We start from the raw sequence: 23,341 nt of genomic DNA, 5'->3' as shown, positions 1-23,341 counted from the left end.
TTTGTTCCGGTTGTGTGTGTGTTGTTTGGGTAACTTTACTTTTGTCCCTCCGGAGGCACCCTTCCTCCCTGCTGCGTCGAGGAGTGATTGGACTCACCTGTTTCTGCTTTGCCAATCAAGCCGCCTACTTTAAGCCTGCTGAGACACTCCTCGGCGCCAGAGTATACAGAGAACCTCCGTGGTATCAGCTTGGCTCCCGTTTGGTAACATTGTGAACTTTCTCTTGTGCATTTTGATGAGTTTTTGTAACCGTGTCTCTCCTCCGTCTTTTCCAGTGCCTCCCGTGCCCTCACAGCCCAGCGCTCTCTGGACGTCTTTTGTGTTTTTTGAAGGACTCTTGCAATTTTGATTTTTTGTGGATTCACCCGCCCTTTGTTAAATAAATCATTGTTATAACCGGCTCCGTTTCCGCTCCTGGGTTCCCTTTCTGCACCTCACGTCACAGAAGAAGCAAAACAAAAAGGAGTTCTTACCAGCTGTAACAGTCCCGTCCATCCTTTCTGGTAAGCTTCATTCTCTGGTGACATAGGCGGCATTTAGCTTTTTCAATTATTATTATTTTTTTCTGAAGGTATTTAATCAGCTTAAATGTTTTTCTGACCGAAGTTCCCTCAAAAATAAGTTTACTTACTTTTTTTAGCAAGGCTATCTTGGGAAAGTCATTTCCCTTTGTTTTTTAATTTGATTTACAGCGGGAAATTGACTCATAAGAGCGCTTTTTTTTCTTCTTCCTCCTTTGAATTTCCGTTTGTTGGCCCATAGACAATAAGCTCATCGTAGTAAGACACTGTATGCTTTACGAAGTATCAGATTCTCCTGTATCATCTTTAATTTTGAAGGCGAGGGGGAGGGGGCAGAAGTTCCGCTTAGAGACGCGGTGTTGTGGCGAAGAAGAAAATGAAGAAGCTGCTGTGTTCAGGAAACATGCTGCAACCTGTTGGATGGAACGAGAGGTGTCTCCCATGGAGGACACCGGTAATTCCGAACCTCCACCCGCTATTCGTGTTCAGACACGACGTGGGGAAAAAAGTAGTGATGGTGAAATCGAAGCTTCATGAAGCAGTGAACCACTTTGACACAAGTGCTTCAAGAATGACACACTGCTTCGAAGCATTTCATACAGTCAGAAGAGTGACATCTGCTGGCTGTGAACTGCATCCAAGTGGAAGACCTGGAAAAGCCTGTAAGGAGGCCACGCTCTCTGTAGTCACGTGATTGTGGGCGTGCCGAAGCAGGGATCGAAACGTCTCGGAACACTTGCGCTTCAAAAGATCGACACTGTGTCGAGCAAACTGGCTCGAGCGTAACATCACTAGAAAAAAGCGGGTGAAAAGAGAGAGAATACTGAGGTGGAAGATGACTCTTTGGGTGAGTAAGAAATACAATGCTATAGAAACGTTAGCTGGCAGAAGCAAGTTAGCTAACTTAAGCTAGATACCATAAATCCTCTAAAAGTGGCCGGGGGCGTTTATTTACTCTACTGCAGAGACTACGTTTATTAGAGGTAAGGTGTTTATTAGAGTTTATTATGTATAGTAAAAATTTACTAGTATCATGTAATAAATTGTATATGTACTAATGGGTCAGAATGAATGCCTCTTTTGGCATTGCTATATTTTCATTTGGCACACAACACAACACAAATAACCTGAAAAGGCAAAAAGACAACAAAGACACACAAAATTATCATAAAAATACAAAATGGCTATAAAGAGATGGCAAGCTACCAAAAAAGACAATAAAGTAAGAGGAGGAGGAGGAGGAGGAGGCAGCCCTACTCATCAGTCATTCTAAATCAAACATCATAGTTGACATACTGTTCAGCCCTAGTTAACTAACATAAACAGTCACATGTCCCATTAACTACACAGAGATACAATTGACTAAAAGTTAACAGCTACACAAGTGAAGAGCCCCAGACAAATTTCCCACTTGTAGGACAATTAAGTTACTATTAAATCTTTAGTGTATAAGAGTGTTCGTGTAATTTGATGCGTTTGTTTTGTTACTAACCCTCCTAGGTCCTATTAAGACAAAATCCAAGTTGATAATAATAATCCTCCATTTTTATCTCCTGTTCCAACTGCAGGTGTCCCTCAAGTGGCTTCCACTGCCAAACTAATGTTTCAAAATCTAAAACATGAACTGGAACTGGCTAAGCAAAACATTTCTTCTCAGGAAGAGATGATTGTGGAGCTAACCAGGGACAGAGATTTTTTGCCAGAGAAACTGTCACAGTGTAAGTCAAATAATTACAAATAAATAACAAATAAAGTTATTCACCAATTCACACCTCTGTATGATGTAATTTTATACAAGTGTGCTTTTTCTCTCCTTAAGGACACCTTGCTAAATGTGAAACATGGCATATGGCATACAGCTCTCTATCTGCCTAAAGGCTTACTTTAATGTTTTTCCTGTGTAAAGTGGACATGGACAGTGTTTCTTTGTGTTCTCTTCATACAGCATCAGAAACCACCAGGACAACAAATGATTCACATTCCCCTGACTCCAGGTCAGCTTCCCAGTCATCTGTGTCCTCTGAGGCAAGTTCCTCGTCCTCTACCAACTACTCCTCTGACTCATCAACCTCCTCACCCTCCACATGTTCTGATGATGATAAGAAGTGAAAAAGGAAGAGAAAGATCTCAAGTAAGAAGAAGAAGAAGAAGGGGAATAAACAGTCAACGGGGAAACAAAGGAAGGGAAACACACACCGCTGTGTGTCAAGAGGTAATAGTTAATCAAATAAAACAAGATACCTGCAGGATCTTTAAAGTATTAAAAAGGTATTAAATTTAATATTCTCAAATCAAGGCCTTGAAAGTATCAACTTTTGCCTGCAAAGTATTACTTTTTTTTTTTTTTTTTTTTAACAAAGGTCTTAAAATTTGTGACTGCCCATTTGTAGAGTAGACTAAATACTGTAATGTCAGAAATGTGTTTTACTGTTTTCAGGACATTTAACTTTTTTATCCTTTTTAAAATATTAAGCTTTTTCTGCTATTTTTTCCCATTCAAATGAATTGAAAGACGATTCAAATCCTCAAAAACCTTCTGCTCTTTGAAATGTAACTACTTTTCAGCATACTTTCACCTAGAAACTTTATTCAAACTTTAAACGGGTCACAAGATGTTCAGCTATTACACTGACATTCACATTTTTGATATCTTCTATAGTTTTTGAGCAGTTCAAGTTTTATGCTTTTTTTTGACAGTTTGAGTTTATAATGGGTGTCTATGGGAGCAGGTTATAGTTAAGCAATATCACACGAGAGGGAGTGACGTTGTACTGTATATCGTCATGGCTGTGATTCGGTCATAGGCACGAGGCCGCAAGCTCCATCTGCCGAATCCAAACGCCACTAATAAATAAATAAATAAGAAGAAAAAAATAAGGCTAAGCACAGAAGAACCAGAGAGGAAACACTATCACATGGAGAAACTATACCTGGCATGGCTTGTGTCCAAAAAATGAAAAAATCAAAACTTTGTCATAGAGCTAAACCAAATACATCATTAGAAAGGTCTCAACCTGGAGAGTAAAATATGTCAGTATGAAGATTTTACATGGCTCCTGCTTTCAGCCTATCACCTTTTAACCTTGACCTCAGTGCATGTTTGCAGGCTTATAACTCAGCAACGAAAGGGGGTACAGACATGGGACCAACTGTTATAGAGAGCTCTTGACCTCAACTATCATGTGAGTGTAGTCAACAACTGGGGGTGCTGTCAGATATGGGTAAAATATGGATAAAATTAATTTTCACCCATTTAGAAATTAGATATTTAAAATCTAATGACACAAGTGTGTTTACCATCCCCTTAAAGTCCACAGTGTACTCTCAATTCAGTATTTACAACTTCCAAATCTAGGAAAAACATATTTTTTTTAAAACTACAATTCCCATGCAGTTTGATACATATCAGCAACATAGTTGTAGTTCTTCTGATTTGCAAAGTAGGGTTCTAAATAGGGTTGTAAAAAGATATATCTACCCAATATATCTAATATCTAGTAAAGCCGAACTAGTAATGACACTGCACCTAGATGAACTATGTTAAGAAAAAGTAAGGATGATGGTTAATTTCAGATAATTTAGCCAGTACTGTAGAAACGGCTTTTTTGGGACTGAATATTTGAATAGGCCTATATCAAATATCTAGTACAGCCGAACTATCATGTTGTTATTATTATTATTATTATTATTATTATTATTATTATTATTATTATTATTATTATTATTGGTGGGTAATTATAACAGAGGAATATATTTGCCGTTTTAATATCAAGAACACTTTAGTGTTTTTGTGTGTATACAGGACGTTGTTGAATCAGGGAATCCGTGTGTCCACCACGAAAAAGGATCCTAACTGACTTTACATTGGCATTGTTTCCGTGGTACCGGCATGTAATTTCAACCCATTACGTGCTGCCACCACGGAATGCAGTGTTAAGCGGTCGTGGTCATTTCACGTATTTCTGTGAGATCAGGTTGGGATGCAGAGTATTGGATTTTTTGCTGATATCTGATATGCCCATATATAACAACGCATTTGACCGATAACCGATAATGATATAGATATATCCACTTTTTTCCCCCCCACCTTATTTTAGTGATCATCAAGTCTCTTCTTTAGTGGAATTAACATCATGTTATACATGCATACTCTTATCGTGATGGCCCACCAGCAGATGGAGACATGAAAAAGAATACTTTTCAACGTTCTTGAGAAAGTTGCAAGCAGCAACACAACAGGTCAAGCAATGGGCCCATTTTGAACAGGCCCTGCGCTAGTCATAAATAAATATTATTAAAAAACCAAGCAAGTGGCAATCAGTCCATATGTGTTAAATATTTCTTTTCTTTTCACATTTCAGTTTTGACCGAGCTTGTTGCAGGTTTAAATATAATTGATAATGTTAATCTTTTTTTTTTTATCCTGCTGTAATATTTCCACACTGATTTGACTATAGAAAACGCAGCCTACTACATCTGACAGTTCTTTATTGTATGTTAATACGCACATGGCAGCAAATTGGAGGTATCAAGACTGTTAAGTAGTTTCCACATTAAGCATACTACAGTATACAACACACACAGTATTAACTGGTGTGTACTTCGTAGTGTGTGTTAGTACCAGATGTACCCAGCAGGGGACGGTGTGATCTTACACTGACTCAGGAGAACAGATGTTTGCACTGCTGTGGCCTGGTTTCCAGTCTCTGGCTGCCTGCCACTCAGACACACCCAAAGCTCTGCTCACATAATGACAGACCTGTTGCCCCGCAGATTTAAAGAGGCCAAACAGCAGCCGGCTGGCTCAGGACTAAACTTGATGGTCTGCTCTCTACCATGTATGTGGTCAGACTGATTCCATGTTTCTGTACTGTGAAAATAGGCTGGGCAGGATCTACATGTTCTGTAATGATATGCTGGGACACTGTAACATTTTGGTAACCTTCAGAGTCATAATTTTTATCTTCAGATCCTCCCTCTCACTGTGCTACTCAGGCCCTGTCTATAGAAATGAACAATTTGGTCACTGCAAAAATGTCATAAAGAAACAAGGTATAAAATGAGAAGAAATACAACAAACAATCTAAGCTCAGCTTTTTTTTTACAGGTGATTTATGGCTGAGTCCTAAACTGAATCATTGCTTAGAGATTCAGCTAATTGTGATTCAGATCAGATTGATCTGTTGCACCTGTTTTTTTTTTTTTTTTATCAGTCCCTCCAGGATCTCGCGGCAAAAAAACTTTGAATTTGCGGCCAATTTTGTCAAAAATTGTAAAATGTGGCATTTTTATGTGATGACAAAAATTGCGGCTAATGACAAAAGGAGAAAAAAAATGTGATTTTTGTTTTTTTAAATTACTGCCTCCGAAAAAATAAGTCATGTAATCACTTGCTATAATAATCATACTGAATATTACAAAAATAGCTGCAAATGTTTTTTATATTCTTTAGTTTTATTTAATTAGTTTCAAAACATGGACTCCAATAATGTTGCAAAAAATCCTGAGTGAATATTGTAGCTCTCAAACCAGACAATGTGACTGTAAAACAACATGTAAGCTACATCTTCTGTAAACATAACATTTTAATACATTCAACACATATTGTATGCATTTAAACAGTGCAAATTCTTATGTCAATACAGAGCGTTTCTCCATACTGCAATGCCATTAGCGCATTTGATGACGCGTCTGATGACGTTTCAAATGACGTTGCATGCGCGACAACTTCCAGTCGGCCGGAAAATGCGGAAAAACGTGGAAAAATCACGGGACTTTTGAAAAATTGCAAGCCCCCGCAAATATTGCGGACTTTCATTGAATTTGCATTAATTATTGCGATCGCGATTTTCTGGAGGGACTGCTTTATGCCATCTGTGTAACATCGCCACAGGGCAGAATAAACCCACTAATGGGCCACAAGGCAAAAAAATAGCTGTGGTCCCTGTTGAACCCATACTCCCCTACTCCCCTAACACTTTTTGCAGGAGCACAGGAAACCAACCAATATTTCTATGCTGCAAAACGCCCCTTCTGTAACTATTTTTTGTTATTAGTTAGTGTGTGATTATATGATTACATGATATGCACCATGTAGGCAAAATATTAACTGAAATATAAAGGTATAGATATTAGATTTTGACCCAGGGATTTCAGCTTTTTTGGATTGCCATGGTGTGATGTGTGAGGACTGTTTTGTTTTAGTCAAAAGTCTAGCTGCTGAATTTTGAATGATTTGGAGCTGATGTATAGATCGATTGTTTAGGCAGGTGAACGAGGCATAACAATAATCAAGGCGGGAGGATATAAGAGCATGTATGACTTTCTCTGTGTTATTGAAGGACAGAAATGACCTACATTTGGAGATGTTCCTCAGCTGGTAAAAACAAGACTGGACTTTGTTTTTTACATGTTGCGCCACGCTCAAATGACTGTCCAGAATAACACCCAGATTTTTTTTTACACTTGATTTTATGCTCAGAGTGAGGGGGCTGATGAGTGGCTGAATTTGGTTTGAGTTATGTTCAGGGCCAATGATGAGAACTTCTGTCTTTTCAGAGCGAAATTTTAATACGTTTCAGGACATCCAGCTTTTGATGTCATACAGGCAACTATGAAGATAAGCTAATGTACTGGTGTTAGAGGGTTTAAAAGACAGGTAGAGCTGTGTATCATCCGCATAGTTATGGAAAGAGATGTTGTGATGACGTATTATCTGATCCAGGGGTAGCATGTACAGAGTGAATAGAACAGGCCCCAGTACTGATCCTTGTGGTATTCCATGTTTTGACTGAGCAATTCTTGAGGAAAATTCCCCAAAGGAGACAAAAAGTTTCCTATTGGATATAAATGAAGAAAACCAGTCGAGAGCAGTCCCAGTAATACTTGCCCACTGTTTCATCCTCTCCCAATGGCCCAGTGTATACTGTAGAGCCATCATCATGAGTTAGCATAAAGCCCCCCATGAACAGCACTGGATTTTGAAGCCGATTTTACATCGTGGCCAAAAGTGGAAGTACAACAACTGGGTCCGTCAAGTGCTGCCATGAGGCCCAAAAAGTCTCTACCCCACAGACTTATTTTGGGAAATACATCCAGAAACATACACAGATAGAAAAATTACACTATTTATACACAGATGCCCAAGTTAGTTAGTACTCCACTTGTGGAGTCAACTAATTTTTATTTGGGAATTGTGGGTATTTAAGAGGGCACCTTTGCTCACATTTTTTAGTCTGAAGAAGAGCCTGAGGGCTCGAAACATCACTTCTACAATAAATCGCATTTTGACGTGAGCTTTACTTGGTGTGCGGATCTTTATATATGTTGTCTTTACATTTTTTTGTGTCACAACCCCTGTGCAATGATTTGTTTCACTATGGGGATTTGACCTATTTGGTGCAATAACTTTTCAAAAGTCTAGAGGAGGCACACCATTAAAATTGAAGTTACAGGAGCGCTAAACTGGGGGTCAGTTGCTCGGCTGTACTCGGCCGTGCTCGGCTGCTTTAAGTCTCTAGTGCCCCTGCTCTATGGGCATCCAAGTAATTTCATAAAAATAGACCTTTGGAATAGAGCTTTTTTGGCTTCATGCACCACTGACCAACTTACATAGGAAGGAATGGGGTCAACTATCCAGGTCTCTTTATATATCCAGGGTTGGCATTTGTGCTTTTGAGCGAAATGCCTCAACAACTACTGGATGGAATGCCATGAACTTTGCAGCCCTGTCTCCTAGAAATTAAGTTTATATTGTTTGAAACGGAAAATAGGTTGTGAGGGAAATGTAATGTTAAGCAAATCACATTTTCTCTTAACACAATGAAGGAATGTTGAGGAATTACTTATCTGGCAAGTTGCAAAAATGCTGAAAGTAAATGAATCAGCAAAAAGTTCACTTAAAATGTATTTCAGTTACCAAACTAGGCAATCTTGCAATGCAGTATCCAGTTGTTGTGACTACAGAATTTTTTATTAGCTTTTATGATATTCAACTGAAATCACAATATTTCCCTAACCCTAACTGAAGTGCTTTTGTTGCCTAAACCAAAGACAGAAGGCTGGATGTGAACCCAAAGTTCTGGTGTCAAAGTCCATTACCCCGTACATTCCCTAGCCCCATCCTGTGGAAACATACATAGTACTTATATGTTGTGTTTCGTTACCTCAAAGAAACTTCTCTGAGCATAATCCCGGCAGTGACTACGTTGCCACAGGAAGGCATTTTAGTAACAGACAAAGGTAATTTCTAGGAAACAGAGTCGGAAATTTGCTACCAATATTCATATTCTCATTAGGTTGAACTGTAATAATTTTGGTCATTATCTGACTTTTCAATCAGCGTCATCATCAATGTCAAAATTGCAATTTACCCAATACCCAAAATCTACCAATAATTCACATTAAAACCTCTGCTGCACATTGTGTTTAGTGGTAATAAGCAAATGTTAGCATGCTAAACAAATATGTAACCATGGTTAACATTATACCATGATATACTACTACTACTACTAATAGGCCCGTTTCCACCGCAGGAACTTCGGGGTAAATTTACGGGGCTGGGGCAGTTGGTGCGTGTCTCCACCGCAGGAACCACCCCCGAGGGACAGAGTTCCGGAACTTTTACAGGGGCTAAACAAGTCCCTGCCTCGGAGTAGGTACTCAGAACAGCCCCGAGAAACTCCTGGCTGGGGCTTGAGGATTACTTGGTGCTGATTGGATATACTCAAGGTGGAATGTGACGTCAACAGAAAGCAACAAAATAGCCGGCATTTTTAAAACTCAGCAGACGAGGGTTAGCTCGTTCATAGCTTCCACCGCCATGTAAACAAACTCAATAACCAGTCCGTGAAAAACATATTTTTTCCGGCGGATATATTAGTTACAACTGACACACAGCTGTGCCAGCTGTGTGTCAGTTAATTAACATGTTAATTAACATGTACACATCGACAACAGTCAGGTGCACCGTGCTGTCCAAGGTGCTGAGTGTGTCTGGAGCAGAGCAGATCTCTGTCTCCCCGTGCGCAGTAGTGTGAATATTTATGCTATTAAGTAAACGGAGAAAACATGTCTCTCACTGTTTAATAGCAGCAAAACAATAAGGCTTCATTCATCAAAGACAGAAACTCGATCTCTCTCCTTCTCTCCCTCTTTTTCATCTGGCTCAGGTGTGTGGAATGGATCCGTTTCTGGCTGGCTGCAGGAGCAAACCGTTTTGTTTGTTTTTTTCGTTTTTTTACGAGCAGTGAGATAAACATTTCCTGCAATTAAACTGGTGAATGGTTTATAAACAGTGTGCTGTGAGATAACTGGTGAATGGTTTATAAACAGTGTGCTGTGAGATCTGCCGCTGCGCACCTCAAAACCGTGTGTAATAATCGCACGTAATGGCCGCTCCTTGTCAGTTAAACTGCACGTCTGTCATCATTTGTCTCACTGACAGGTGACAGCCTACAGATATTAACTACGAGCCGCTCCGTCACTGACTGCTCTTGTCCTGTCCTCTCCCTCTTCTTTCTCTCCTGTCCTCTCTGGCTATCACTAAACTCTGGCTTTTGAACAATGCAGGAGAAATGTTGCAGACAGTTTATATTATCAGCCTGGGCCTGGGGCTTGTTGTAACAGTAAATGGGATGTGTTGTAACTTGTGTAAGTTAAACTGTATCTGCGTGAGTGAACATCTTACCCCGCGCGATGTGGGCAGTGGGGTCCAGCCACATGCTGCAACTGCTGCCAAGTACTAACAGCTGCTAGCCCCGCCCGTTGGAAAGAGTGTGGGATATACCACTACTAGGAATGGGAGGGGGGGACTAAATCTTTTAAGATTTAAATAGCACATTATTGCGCTTTTATAATGAGCACCGCTTACATTGTGCTTTTAATAAATACCACTGCATTGTTCAAAAATTATTAATTGTGTCTCAAATTATTCTAGGGGGGTACAGCTTTATTGAAGGGGGAGTCATGTCACCCCTGTCCCCCCCGGGATTTCCGCCTTTTGTTGCTATAACCTAACCACATACTTTGGTTGCCTAAAACTAACCACGTGTTTGGTCCTTGTCCCTAACCTTGTGCTTTTGTTGCCTGAACCTAACCATAAGTTTGGCCCTTGAACTTAATCATGTGCTTTTGTTGCCTAAACTTAACCGCATGTGTTTGTTGCCTAAAACCTAACCATGTACTTTTCTTGCCTAAACCTAACAACATGCTTTTGTCGCCTAAAACTAACCACCTGCTTGGTCCTTGAGCTTAACCCTGTGTGTTTGTTGCTTAAACATGACCATGTGCTTTTGTTGCACAAGGAAATAAATGTGAATACAAGGTCTTTTACTGATGTTACTACTTTATTGGAAAAAGACTTGAGCAGAAATTGTACATTTTCTCTTAAAAAAAAAAATTGAAGTGAATTTTTAAGACCCAATGCATGAAACAGGTGTAAACGGACACACTCTAGAACGTCAACAACAGGCGTGCTCAGGATACCTAGCATGTCATATGTAGACGTCAAAAGTCCATTGACCAAGCAGTGAAATGTGATGAGCTGGGAGTGAGAATATGTTGGAACTGAGACTAAAAGCCAAAGCAGTGGATTTAAAATGTTTGAAATGATTATCAGCTCATATCTGATTGTGCATAGTTAAAAAGGTTCAGGTTAAATCCAGCTTAATAGGACAACTACGCCACCTGCTGTCATCAAGTTTTACCTGCATGAGTACTAATAGCAAAGGATTATGGGTAATCCTCAAAGCAACGGAGGATTTATGATGAGGTAACTTGTCTGTGAATGTCCATGGGCAAAACAATGTTAACTAACTTGATAACTATATAAAAGTTCAGCTGGCTTCACTTGGTCAGATATTGTGTGTGCTAGAATAATTTCGCCATGTTTTTATTAAGTTGACTATACGTTTTTCATGTGTTTTATCATTGGTAAAAAGCTCCACTGTGTAGCTAGTAATAGTTAACACGATGCCGTCTTTCCAGACAGAGCATGCGCTGGTTGGCCACATGAGATGACGATTCTACTCTGCTTCATTGTCCTTTGTAATGAATGCAGATGTGGAATAAACCTGCTGTTACCACAAGCCTGACCAGCTCCCGAAGAGTCATTTTAGACAGAAGACATCTCACAAGGGTCACACATACAGAGAGCACCTGTTTAACTGCATGATCACTAAATGTTGTGGGCTGATGCTTTACTGACCACTTAAATTGCATCCTCATACTTATTGCCAGGAAGTCCATCCTGTTTTGTCTCCAAGGCAGAATGGTACCACGATGATAGCCTGACGGTTTCACCTTTACACATCCTTACACCATCAGTACACATTAATATGTAATGGGCACACTAAAGATTCCATCTGACACACACAGCCATTATAACTCGCTGGCGGGTTCAACTACAGATGATTACCAGTAATGACTACCATGAGCTGTCAGCTCATCTTCCTTAAAGCTGCATCAGGCCAGGGTTTCATGTAAAAATAAGCCAGGCTTATCAGCTTAAATCACAGGCTGCTGCAGAGGAGTGTGACCTCATCCCACACTGTTTCAAGAGGTATAGACTTTAAGTATAATTCATATCTCAGTATCTTCACTGATTAGTTACCTTGGCAATTTGAGTATGTGTACCAAATTTTGTGGCAATCCGTTCAACAGTTGTCAAGAAATTTCACTAGCAATCAAAAATGTAAATATACCGGTTGCACTAGAGGAAATGTCAGAGGATCACCAGGGCCAGTAATTCATCCTCTGGGGACCCTGAATGTACAGTATGTATACATAGCAATCCATCCAAAAGTTGTTCAGATATTTCAGTCTGGACACAGTGGTGGACCAACAGACTGACACTGCCACCATTAGAGCCACACTTAGCATGGTTAGTAATCATTATATGTTAGTAATGTCCAACAATTTCATAATTGTTAGGTGTAATTATCAAAATACCCGTCTCTGCAGGTGATTAATGTGGTTTTAGAATTATAGTTCTATCACTATAAATGTTAAAGAAAAAATAAATACAGTCAGAAGCCACTGAGTCGCCTCTACCATTACTGTTCTGTGCAGGTAAGTGTCAATAAACAGCTACTGTATTTAAACAATTCAATTTAATTTAATTTGTCACAGGGAATTATACATGGCACAACTCCAGTAAAATGTGATCCCATTGGCTCCTTTAACTTGTGCACTGTAATTTAATCGTTTTCTCATCTTCTTACATTGTTGGCTGCTGCTTTAGGTCTCGTTTATACAACAATGATTTCAACTGAAAACGGTAAACTTTAGTTGTGTTTTGTCCGATCGTTTACACGACAGCGGTGTTTTGGGGGCCTGAAAACGCAACGTTTTGAAAACGGGTTCCAGAGTGCAATTTTTTTGAAACGGCACCATCTCCATTGTCATGTAAACTTGCAGTATGCAGTTCCTCTGAAAACGGAGACTTTTCGCACATGCGCATTACGCTTCCAGTCTCTAGGCATGCGCGAGAAAGTCGACCATCACAACAACAATGGCGGACTCCAGAGCTCTGCTTGTGCTGCTCACCCTATTCAATTTATCAACGCTTCCCCATCATAGTGTAGATTTACTGTAGCAACTCCACCTCATAACTACTGGCATGTATACTGCAGCATTTTTGGTCATTTTTGCGGATCCGTGTGCATGACGATTGTTATCAAAATATTGTTGTCTAAACACGGAACCTTTTTCAAAACGAAAATGAGAAACGTTTCTGTTTTCAGTGGATCGTTTTTGTGTAAACATGGCCTTATAAAGGGGTTTTTTTGGGGAGTTTTTCCTTATCCGCTGCGAGGGTCATAAGGACAGAGGGATGTCGTATGCTGTAAAGCCCTGTGAGGCAAATTGTGATTTGTGATATTGGGCTTTATAAATTTGATTGATTGATTGATTATAATTGTCCATGTTTCACATGTCCAGTTTACCTTTAGTTAACACTCACATATTACACATGATCAATATATCTTTATTAACAGGCTATGTACCACAGTCCTTTAAGGTAGCTGTAATTAAACCTCTTCTAAAAAAGCCCATCCTGGATCCAGAGGTGTTAGCCAACTATAGACCCATTTCTAATCTTCCCTTTCTTTCAAAGGTCCTTGAGAAAGTAGTCGCAGACCAGCTGTGTGACTTTCTCCATGATAATAACGTATTTGAGGAATATCAGTCAGGATTTAGAGTGCATCATAGCACTGAGACAGCACTAGTTAAAATTACAAATGATCTTCTGATTGTTTCAGACAAAGGACTTGTCTCTATACTTGTTTTATTAGATCTTAGTGCCGCATTTGACACAATTGACCATCAAATTCTGCTACGGAGACTGGAACATTTAATTGGCCTAAAAGGTTCTGCACTAAGCTGGTTTGAATCTTATTTATCTGATCGTTTTCAGTTCGGCCATGTTCATGATGAATCATCTCTACGTACTAAAGTTTGTTTTGGAGTTCCACAAGGTTCTGTGCTCGGACCAATTCTGTTCACTTTATATATGCTTCTCTTAGGTAACATCATTAGAAATCACTCTGTAAATTTCCATTGCTATGCGGATGATACACAATTGTATTTATCAATAAAGCCAGGAGCAACGGATCAATTAACTAAACTTCAAAAATGCCTTAAAGACATAAAAACCTGGATGAGCTCCAATTTCCTTATGTAAAATTCAGACAAAAGTGAAGTTATTGTTCTTGGCCCCAAACACCTCAGAGACTCTTTATCTGATGACATAGTTTCTCTAGATGGCATTGCTCTGGCCTCTAGCACTACCTTAAGAAACCTCAGAATAATATTTGACCAAGATTTGTCTTTTAAATCCCATTTAAAACAAACTTCATGGACTGCGTTTTTTCATCTGCATAATATTGTGAAAATTAGGCCTATCCTGTCGAAAAAAGATGCAGAAAAAATGGTCCACGCTTTTGTTACCTCTGGGCTGGATTACTGTTATTCTCTATTATCAGGTAGCTCTAATAAGTCTTTAAAAACTCTCCAGAATGCAGCAGCACGTGTACTAACAGGAACTAAGAAATGAGATCATATTTCTCCTGTTTTAGCTTCTCTGCACTGGCTCCCTGTAAAATCTAGAATTGAATTTAGACTCCTACTCCTAACTTACAAAGCTTTAAATGGTCAGGCTCCGTCATATCTTAGAGAGCTCATAGTACCATATGTCATCCCTATGTTTCCAGGGAACATAGATACGCTCCCCCATATTATCACATTAGAGCAAAGCTCTCTGAGAATGCAGTGTTACTCATGGTCCATAAAGTCTCCAAAAGTAGATCAGGAGCCAGAGCCCTTAGCTATCAGGCTCCTCTCCTGTGGAATCATCTTCCTGTTTTGGTCCGGGAGGCAGACACCGTCTCCACATTTAGGACTAGACTAGACTTAAGACTTTCCTTATTGATAAAGCTTATAGTTAGGGCTGGCCTCCTACTGCTGCTGTTATCATTAGTCATACTTCTACTGTCATTATATACATATTTATTTTTTGTTATTTATGTATCTTTGTTATCTTCAGTATGTGTGTGTATGTGTATCTATGTATATATGTTTATATATATTTATTGTATTCTGTGTTATCTTCAGTATGTGTGTGTATGTTATATATTTATAATAATATAAAGAATAATATAATATTTTATTAGGAAAAATATTTTCGTAATAGATTTATGTCTTGTTAGATATAGAACTAAGGTAATTGAAAAATGACAAATAGAATTTATTATTATTGCTATTATTATACTGATAGGAGGAATATATTATTATAAATATTTAAGTGTTATTAATTTATTAAAAAGGGGTGGGATAAAATAAGTTTATACTTCCTCCCACTCTTTTTCGGATATGTAAACAGGATTTATAGTTTTCAGTTTATGTTTACCTTGTTATTTTTTAATTTTTATTATTATTTTTCTTTATGTCTGTCCATTAGTGTATGATAATTTTGTTGTTTACTTGTTCGAAATAAACTATCTATCTATATGAATATTGTCCCATCCATCCATTTTCATCCGCTTATCCGGGGCCGGGACGTGGGGGGCAGCAGGCCAAGCAAAGCACCCCAGACTCTCCCCGGCAACACTTTCCAGCTCCTCCTGGGGGACCCCAAGGTGTTCCCAGGCCAGACAAGATATGTAATCCCTCCAGCGTTTTCTTGGTCTGCCCTGGGGCCTCCTACCAGTGGGACGTGCCTGGAACACCTCCAGTGGGAGGCGCCCAGGAAATTGATTAACTGATTGATTGATAGTTGCCTCTCCCCAACACAGCAGTAAGCCACAGCAGAAACAGGACAGCATCTCACATTCTCACTGTCACACCAGTCTTTATTCACCATAAAGCACACACATCCTCTCCTTTTCTCCCAGAGTCTTATGCTCTGTCAGATTGGCGTGTAGAAAAAGAGTCCCCTGGTTGAATTGCGCTGTCCAGTATTTAGCCAAGTTTGGGTGAATCAAAGGATATTACAGTTACTGATATCCTGCTGGAAACTGATGTGGCACAGACGTCGTCCATTTTATTTCCCAACACCTGTACAATGGCTAGCAGGATTCTAGTTCAGCTGGTGCCCATTCCACTCCATCTTACTCTGATGTTTACATGTAAAAACCTCGACCTGGCTATCAAACAGTTAGCTAGCAGAAGTCAGCACAAGGAGAGTTTACAACACATTCTCACGCCAAGTTTCCATGATGTCAGTGGACTTTCATATCTACATATTATTCTCTAGGTATCCTCCTGTGTCTACTGTTGACGTTAATGCTGCAACCAATGCCAGGATTTCAACAAAAGCATGCGGTTAGGTTTATCAAAAAACATTATGCTTTTGTTTGACTGGCGGCGTATCATAACACCATGAAAGATTCTGTCCAGCTGCGTTACGAACTGACGCCATCCGGCAGCATATCATATCACCCAAGGTGGCTTTTGGCGTTGGTGTCTGATGCTGAAATTACTGATGAAGTGGTGGTATTTGACAACTTTGAAATGAGAACAGGCTGGAGTTGAATGACTCAACTATATACGCCACCACTGTCCAAAGCCAAACACATATAGCACTACCATCACTTGCAAAATAGACATATGAGCCTAAATGTATCACAAATTTAGCAGAGCTGAAAGAGAGGGGACTGGAAGTGTTTGCGCCTACATTATAATACATATATTCAATCAAAGACAGAAAAGAAAAAATATGACACATTCATTTTGATTGAACATGCCCCTCTATTGAATATTTAGCAGTATTTTCAGTCCACTTTTGTATCTGGATTGTGAGAAGGGAAAGAAAAGGCGGGCTACTTCTCATCTAGTAGCTGTTGGAAGAATATGTAATGTATAGATACCTATGCCACATGACTTACTATGCACAGACTAAATGTTGTGCAGTTTTATCTTGTAGTCTTTCCCGGGTCAGTAGGTCAATCTATTGGATTCCACATGTACATTACAGCATTAATCCATTCAAGAACACCCATCTATCGGCACCCTCCCTCCCTAGCCCAACCCCTCACCCATCAGTATTAGTGTCATGTCTTTTTTTTCTTGTAATCTGCACATATGTCTGCGTAATCAATAATGTCTGATAATTATAGTAAACTCTACGTTCTCTGTTATACAGTTATTAGCCATAAATCTACAGTCCTAATACTAAACTTAATTATACAACAGTTAGTTCCGACCGAGTAATTTGATTGGAGGAGAGGCATTCCATGAGTGCTGATATAGAGCACTCGGACATGTAACAGTAAAATCACTCCGCTCGCAGGTGTTGTAAATACAAATACAGCCGTTAATTAACCAACTGTCACACTCGCTACATTGACGCGACCCGGCCTCGGATAAGCGGATGAAAATGGATGGATGGATAGATGGATGGATGAAAGAAAGAAAGGGAGAGAGTGAGGCATAACACGCAGGTGTCTGCCATTATGTATCAATAAAAGTTATTATTGCACCATAAAATATGATTTCTAATAACTCCACCGTGTATTACAATGCTCATCAACCCAGTCTCACTCCAAAGTTGTCAGGGGGAAACACAACAGCTAAAGTTAAGGCGGTGGAAGTTCAAGTAGGGCGGTTGGGAGGGGTGGTGGATGGGTCCTACAACCACCAACTTCAACCCAGAAGGCCAGTGTTCATTTACCGTAAAATTGTAAAGCCAAACTCTCTTCTTTTTTTCCGAAACCCAACCTAGTGCTTCTGTTGCCTAAACCCAACTACCTGCATGTGTAGGTTAAATGTAACCACGTGTGTTTGTTGTTGAAGGAAAGAAACGTCATTTCACTGTATTGTACCGATGTGGTGCATTTATTTTGAAAGAGACTGTGCAAACTGTACATTTCCTGTGAAAATAGAAGTGTAATTTGAAAACAGACAATGCATTTAACATGCTGCAGCCAAAGGTGAGATGCACAGAAAAGTATTAAGTTCCCTTCCAGCAAAGCCTAAAAAAAACCCGCCAGAAGTCTGGATGAATTGGCAAGACTTTGAATGTGCTTGTGATGTCTGATTTAGACAGTCAGGTGCCATGGCCTGCCAAACAGATGAGGGTAATGGCATAGTCCATTGTTGCCTATTGCATGAAGAAATCTGGATTGGGGATGATGCTGTTGATGCTTGGAATGTGTGAGCCGTGTGGGGAAGAAAGGTCTGTTATTAGTCTCTTTTTCCTGGAGTATTTTCGGATAGCAACGCCTATTGGGCTGATGCAAAACACTAGGAAAGGAGGACTGATGAATGGGCCTATCATGAATCCATCTTTGACTTCATTGGCTAATAAGGTATCTACAGTGTGAGGTTCTGAGAGGGCAAACTGCAGGTTGTGGCAGACATGGGAAGTGCTGGGAAGTAGTTCCAGACCTGGATGGAAACTGTATGTGAAGCCATTGATGAGAAAGATAACAAAGTGTTTTTCTGGGTGGTGTCATAGAGCAATGGCAAGGACATTTAGCTTAACAGGTGTGCCAAGAAGCTGTGCTAGGCATGAGCATGAGTACCTCCACAGAAGGAGCAGATGTGCAGAAGGCAGTAGTTAGAAAGAGAAAACCCCAGGTGGTTGAAGTTATTGCACACCATCCTGCCTCTCTGGTAGAGGATTGGCCTACCCGTTTGTCGACTCCCTTTGGCATGAAAACATTAATTGCAGGACGTATTTCTGCGGGCTTAGCGATGATAGGAGGTAGGGGTGCATAGGGTGATAGACGGTTAAAAACTGAGGCATTGAAGGCAGGCAACGGTCCATTCTATGATGTAGGGCTCCGCTTGTGGATGTGGAGACGGCCACATTGAAGAGGAGGGCATGCAGCGAGTACGCCATGGTGGATAGCCGGGAGCTGTATGAGAGAAAGGCTGCCAACTATTGCTGGAGCTGCTGCCAGCTCTGTCATCTGTGTCATTTGCTATGTTTTGCCCTTGTGGAAGGAAGAGAGGCAAGGCCCTGCTCCCGAACCTAGGTTAAGAAATTAACTTCATAAAAAGAATGGACAGAGTTTACCTGACTCAAAATGAAAGATTGGTGTGTGAGGCTTTCCTTGTTTGTGTGACAGGCTGCAGGCTCCAAGAGTAAAAACTGCAGAGTATAAATGTAGCTCTACAAATACAGGAGTAGTGGTTGCTAGCACTGTCTTCATCCTTGGTGTCTTGGTGTCTTGGTGTGGCATGTTGGGGGGCAAACATCAGCACGAGAGACGTGGACAGACTGAACAGGCTGATCAAAAAAGCGCGCTCTGTGGTAGGAGCCAGCCTAGACAGTCTGGAGACAGTGGCTGAGTCAAGGATGAGGAGGAGGCTGAGCACCATTCTGGACAACACCGACCACCCTCTACACCATGAAGGAGGCTGAGCACCATTCTGGACAACACCGACCACCCTCTACACCATGAATTAAAGGGTATGAGGAGTGTGTTCAGCCAGAGACTTGTGGCACCGGAGCAGTCCACCAAATGCTTCGGCCAGTCATTTGTGCCAGTTGCCATCCGGCTACACGACCAGGTGGGGTTGGCGAAACCATGCAGGACGAAGCGGCTGGGCTAGGAAACCCACGGACGCTCCATGACTACCTGCTGGGAGAACTGCACTCTGCACCTGCACCTTTAACCACGAACCCTGCACATGGACTTGGCACACTGACCTATGCACAGGGCACTTTTCTTACACGGACTTGGCTTTTTAGTATTAGTATTTTAATATCTGGTCTCACTCCTCTCGATTGTCCTTTTATCTATTTACTTATTTATTTACTATTTAACTTTATCTATCTATTAATCGTTATTAACGTTTACTGTTGCTGTTTTTTGGACACCTGAATCTCCCTACGAGGATAAATAAAGGTTCATTCATTCATTCATTCATTCATCATTCATACACACATTTCCCCTCTCTTCCTATTGGTTTTTACACTGGGCTTTCGTTTAATGGTTTTTAGCTAAATGAAAGCTGAGGTCCTCAGGCTGTGTTAAAGTTTGTTTAACAAATAAGAAAGAATCTCCTCAGAGAGGCTCTGCCCTCAAGAAATATTTGTGTAAGTAAAATATCCAGTCTGGCAGAGGCAGTGGAAACAGTGCAGCACACACCACTGAAAATGAGTTCCTCTTCAGTAAATTAACACTGGTGGCCTGCTATTGCTGCTGGGTCATCCCACTGCTATAACATTCTAACAGATTCATTTAAAAATATAATATTGTCAAATGTCTCCTCTGGAAACAAACTGATCATAACCTGCATTTTTAAGTGTATACATACAGGATCAAGAAAGTGCAATGAGGTCTGAAACTGAAAGGTCTCAGTTGAAAACTTTACTAAAAGAAAAAAATACACTCTAAGACAGCCATCAGTAGTAGAAACTGTGGATGTGATGGAACGGAGATGTGGAAATGTAAGAATAAAGTAGACTGCAGTGTGAGGGGGTGTGAGTGTAGAGGATGAGGAATAAGGGGAAAAAAGAGAAATGTATTGCTATTGTTGTTTGCCTCAGGTTAGTGCTTTTGTACTGTCTTTTTTTTTAGTTCAGTATGTACGTACATGCAGACACTGGTACGTACTGCTTCTGGGAGATAACAAAGCCTCTCACTCTGAGTCTGACAAAAGCTTTCTCCTTCTCCCACCTACTCAACTTTACAACTTTAAAGCTGCAATAGTAGATATTTTTAAATAACATATTAAATGGCTGTGTAACATGACAGAAGTTGCTCATAGTGACAAATTCACAGCAAATTATCACCCAGGTTCGCAGTCCTACAGAACTTTAACATGTCGTTCAGCCCGCTGTTTTATTGTTTTGTTTCAGTCTCACCACTCTCATCAATCATGTTTCCCACTACAGCAAGCAGTTGTTTTGAGGGAAAAGTACTGGTAGTACCCTGAGAACCTAACACCAAATGACAAACAGACAAAAAGCCCTTTTCCACTAAAATTAGCATGCATAAGCAGGTTTTTTTAAACACGAGTAAACCTGCTAAAATAGGTTCTAGACTCCTTTCCTATTCCCAGTAGAGCATAGCCATGTACACGGCTCTGCAGCAGGCCAGTATACCTTTCTGTGTGTGGATTTTTCATTCATTCATTCATTCATCTTCTAACCGCTTCATCCTCTTGAGGGTCGCGGGGGGGGGGGCTGGAGCCTATCCCAGCTGACATCGGGCGAGAGGCGGGGTACACCCTGGACAGGTCGCCAGACTATTGCAGGGCTGACACATAGAGACACACAACCATTCATGCTCACATTCACACCTACGGACAATTTAGAGTTATCAGTTAACCTAGTCCCCAATCTGCATGTCTTTGGACTGTGGGAGGAAGCTGGAGTGCCCGGAGAGAACCCACGCTGACACGGGGAGAACATGCAAACTCCGCACAGAAGGGCTCCCACACCCGGGATCGAACCGGCAACCCTCTTGCTGTGAGGTGACAGTGCTAACCACCACACCACCGTGCCGCCCTGTGTGGATTTTTATTTTTTTAATTTTTTTTTGGGTGTCACGCCATGGACAGGCTGGAAAACAGGTTAGTAAACAGTAGAAAGCAGCCTGCAGGCCAGTGAAAACTTTATGGTGGTTACTTCTTTTTATATATTCTCTTACTTATTCAGTCTCTCTTTCAGACTTGGTGACGACAAATTTGGAATGATGTCTGAGTCCTGCTTGGATGGAAACGACTAGTGTTTTGTCCCTTTGACCTGAAGACCAGATCTGGTCGGAGGGTTGAAGTCCCGTGGCTGAGGCTACAGCAAGAGGTTGGAAGGCTGAGGTGCGGCCGGTCGAAGTGGGCTGCAGAGGCTTTGTCGCCAGTTCCACCACAAGGCTCCTGAAGGACTTGGGGATCAGGGGGCAAGCCCAAAGAAAATCCATCAAAGCACTGAGTACCACGGCATAAAGAAGCAGTCACTGGCACTGGGTTAGCTGGATTAGAAGGAAAGATCCTGTCTGGGCTGCTGGGTGACTCACCCACCCCCTGCCACCTCCGTTTTACTCGTAAGAGAATGAAGGGAGGAGGGAGACAGAGTCAAAGTCAAACCGACAATGGAGGTGCCTACCCAGTAAGGTGCCTCTCCAACACTTTATCTCCCTCACTTAAGGTGGCCCGTGCAGCGAAGTACCATGGAAGGAGGGTGCACACTCGATCCGAAGAATACCATCACTCCCTTGAGTCTTGGCAGCATGTCTCAAGTGTGCAACAAGGAACGTAACACCAAGTCCTATTTATGCCGCTGGATGACTAAGGGAGGAACCAACCTTTCGACACACACCCGGGTTTGATCAGCCCGCGGTGGGCCTGCCTCAACTGAGGGTGTATTGTGATAAAGGGCCGAAACACCCGATGAAGTTGAGGTGTACAACTGATGATGTGTCGGTGGTTGGTCTCTCTCTCTGTGCTCATGGCTGGGCAAGGGACTCCATCAAGGAATGTGCAGAACTTCAGGGATTGTAACATCGAGTCCTAATAATGAACTTGTGATGGCACATCATTGCATCTCACTGATAAAGTGGCAAAAATTAGCACATTCACGCAGGTGTTGTGTGTACATCACTGCTGATCAGAGCCGGAGCCAATAAATACCCGTGGCTACTGCAGAGTCATTTAAATCTGTGAATCAGTGTTAATTTTGACAGCTGTTTTAGATTTAGTCTTAGTCTTGAGATGAAAATGCTTATTAGTTTTAGTCACATTTTAGTTATTTTTATTGTTCATTGTTTTAGTGTACAAAAATTCAAAACATTTCAGTCCGATGTTTTAATCCAGTGAGGCTAATTCATGTATCAGAAATTAGATTCAAGATGACAGGTTGTATAGAAATTTCATTGAGACATTTTTTTTATATGACAAATAATTTCTGCACATTTACAAACTGTAATCTCTCCAGCACTTTTTGACAGGTTTAAGGGGTGGTTTACAAGCACACACTTACTGATCATCATTTGAAAAGCTCAACATCTCTCCATTTATATTCTCAAAAACTTTGACACCACAAATAACTAATCTGAGTCACCTAGGATTTGTACCCAGGTTCATGATCAACTCTAACTTATTCATCTTACTGTTAAGAAGCAGAAAAATAACGTACTCTAATTCAAGCCTGAATTCTTTTTAATCTGCAACATGTTAGTCTGGATGTTTAAACTTGTGTCCTCTCACAGAGTTGAATAAAACTAAACTTTCACCTCTGTCAGAGAAAACTGATCTAAGTTCAGACTGTTTACTTACAGCACAGCTACACTCACAGATAAATGAGCCTCCTACCTGCCTGTCAAACAGCATCAACCCATAAACCTTCCTGAGATAGTCCTGATCTGAGTGGAGTC

At 40.7% G+C, this 23,341-nt stretch overlaps 1 long non-coding RNA gene across 5 annotated transcripts; it reads left to right on the top strand.

The window, feature by feature from the left end:
* Positions 1-19,371, top strand: LOC126407444 (uncharacterized). 5 transcript variants are annotated; one of them, XR_007571783.1, is made up of 4 exons: positions 1-181; positions 276-2,239; positions 2,467-2,733; positions 11,508-19,371. It is a non-coding gene; the product is annotated as an uncharacterized LOC126407444 (long non-coding RNA). The 5 variants fall into 5 exon arrangements; XR_007571784.1 differs by lacking the exon at positions 11,508-19,371 and having other exon boundaries at positions 276-503; positions 2,090-2,239; positions 2,467-9,824; XR_007571782.1 differs by lacking the exon at positions 11,508-19,371 and having other exon boundaries at positions 276-1,368; positions 2,090-2,239; positions 2,467-9,824.
* Positions 19,372-23,341: the final 3,970 nt, after the last annotated feature.

The sequence above is a fragment of the Epinephelus moara genome, chromosome 20 (assembly GCF_006386435.1).
Source record: "Epinephelus moara isolate mb chromosome 20, YSFRI_EMoa_1.0, whole genome shotgun sequence".
In the NCBI taxonomy this organism is placed as follows: Eukaryota; Metazoa; Chordata; class Actinopteri; order Perciformes; family Serranidae; genus Epinephelus; species Epinephelus moara.
Note: the sequence above shows the minus strand (reverse complement) of the source record. Positions and strands in the feature narration are given on the sequence as shown.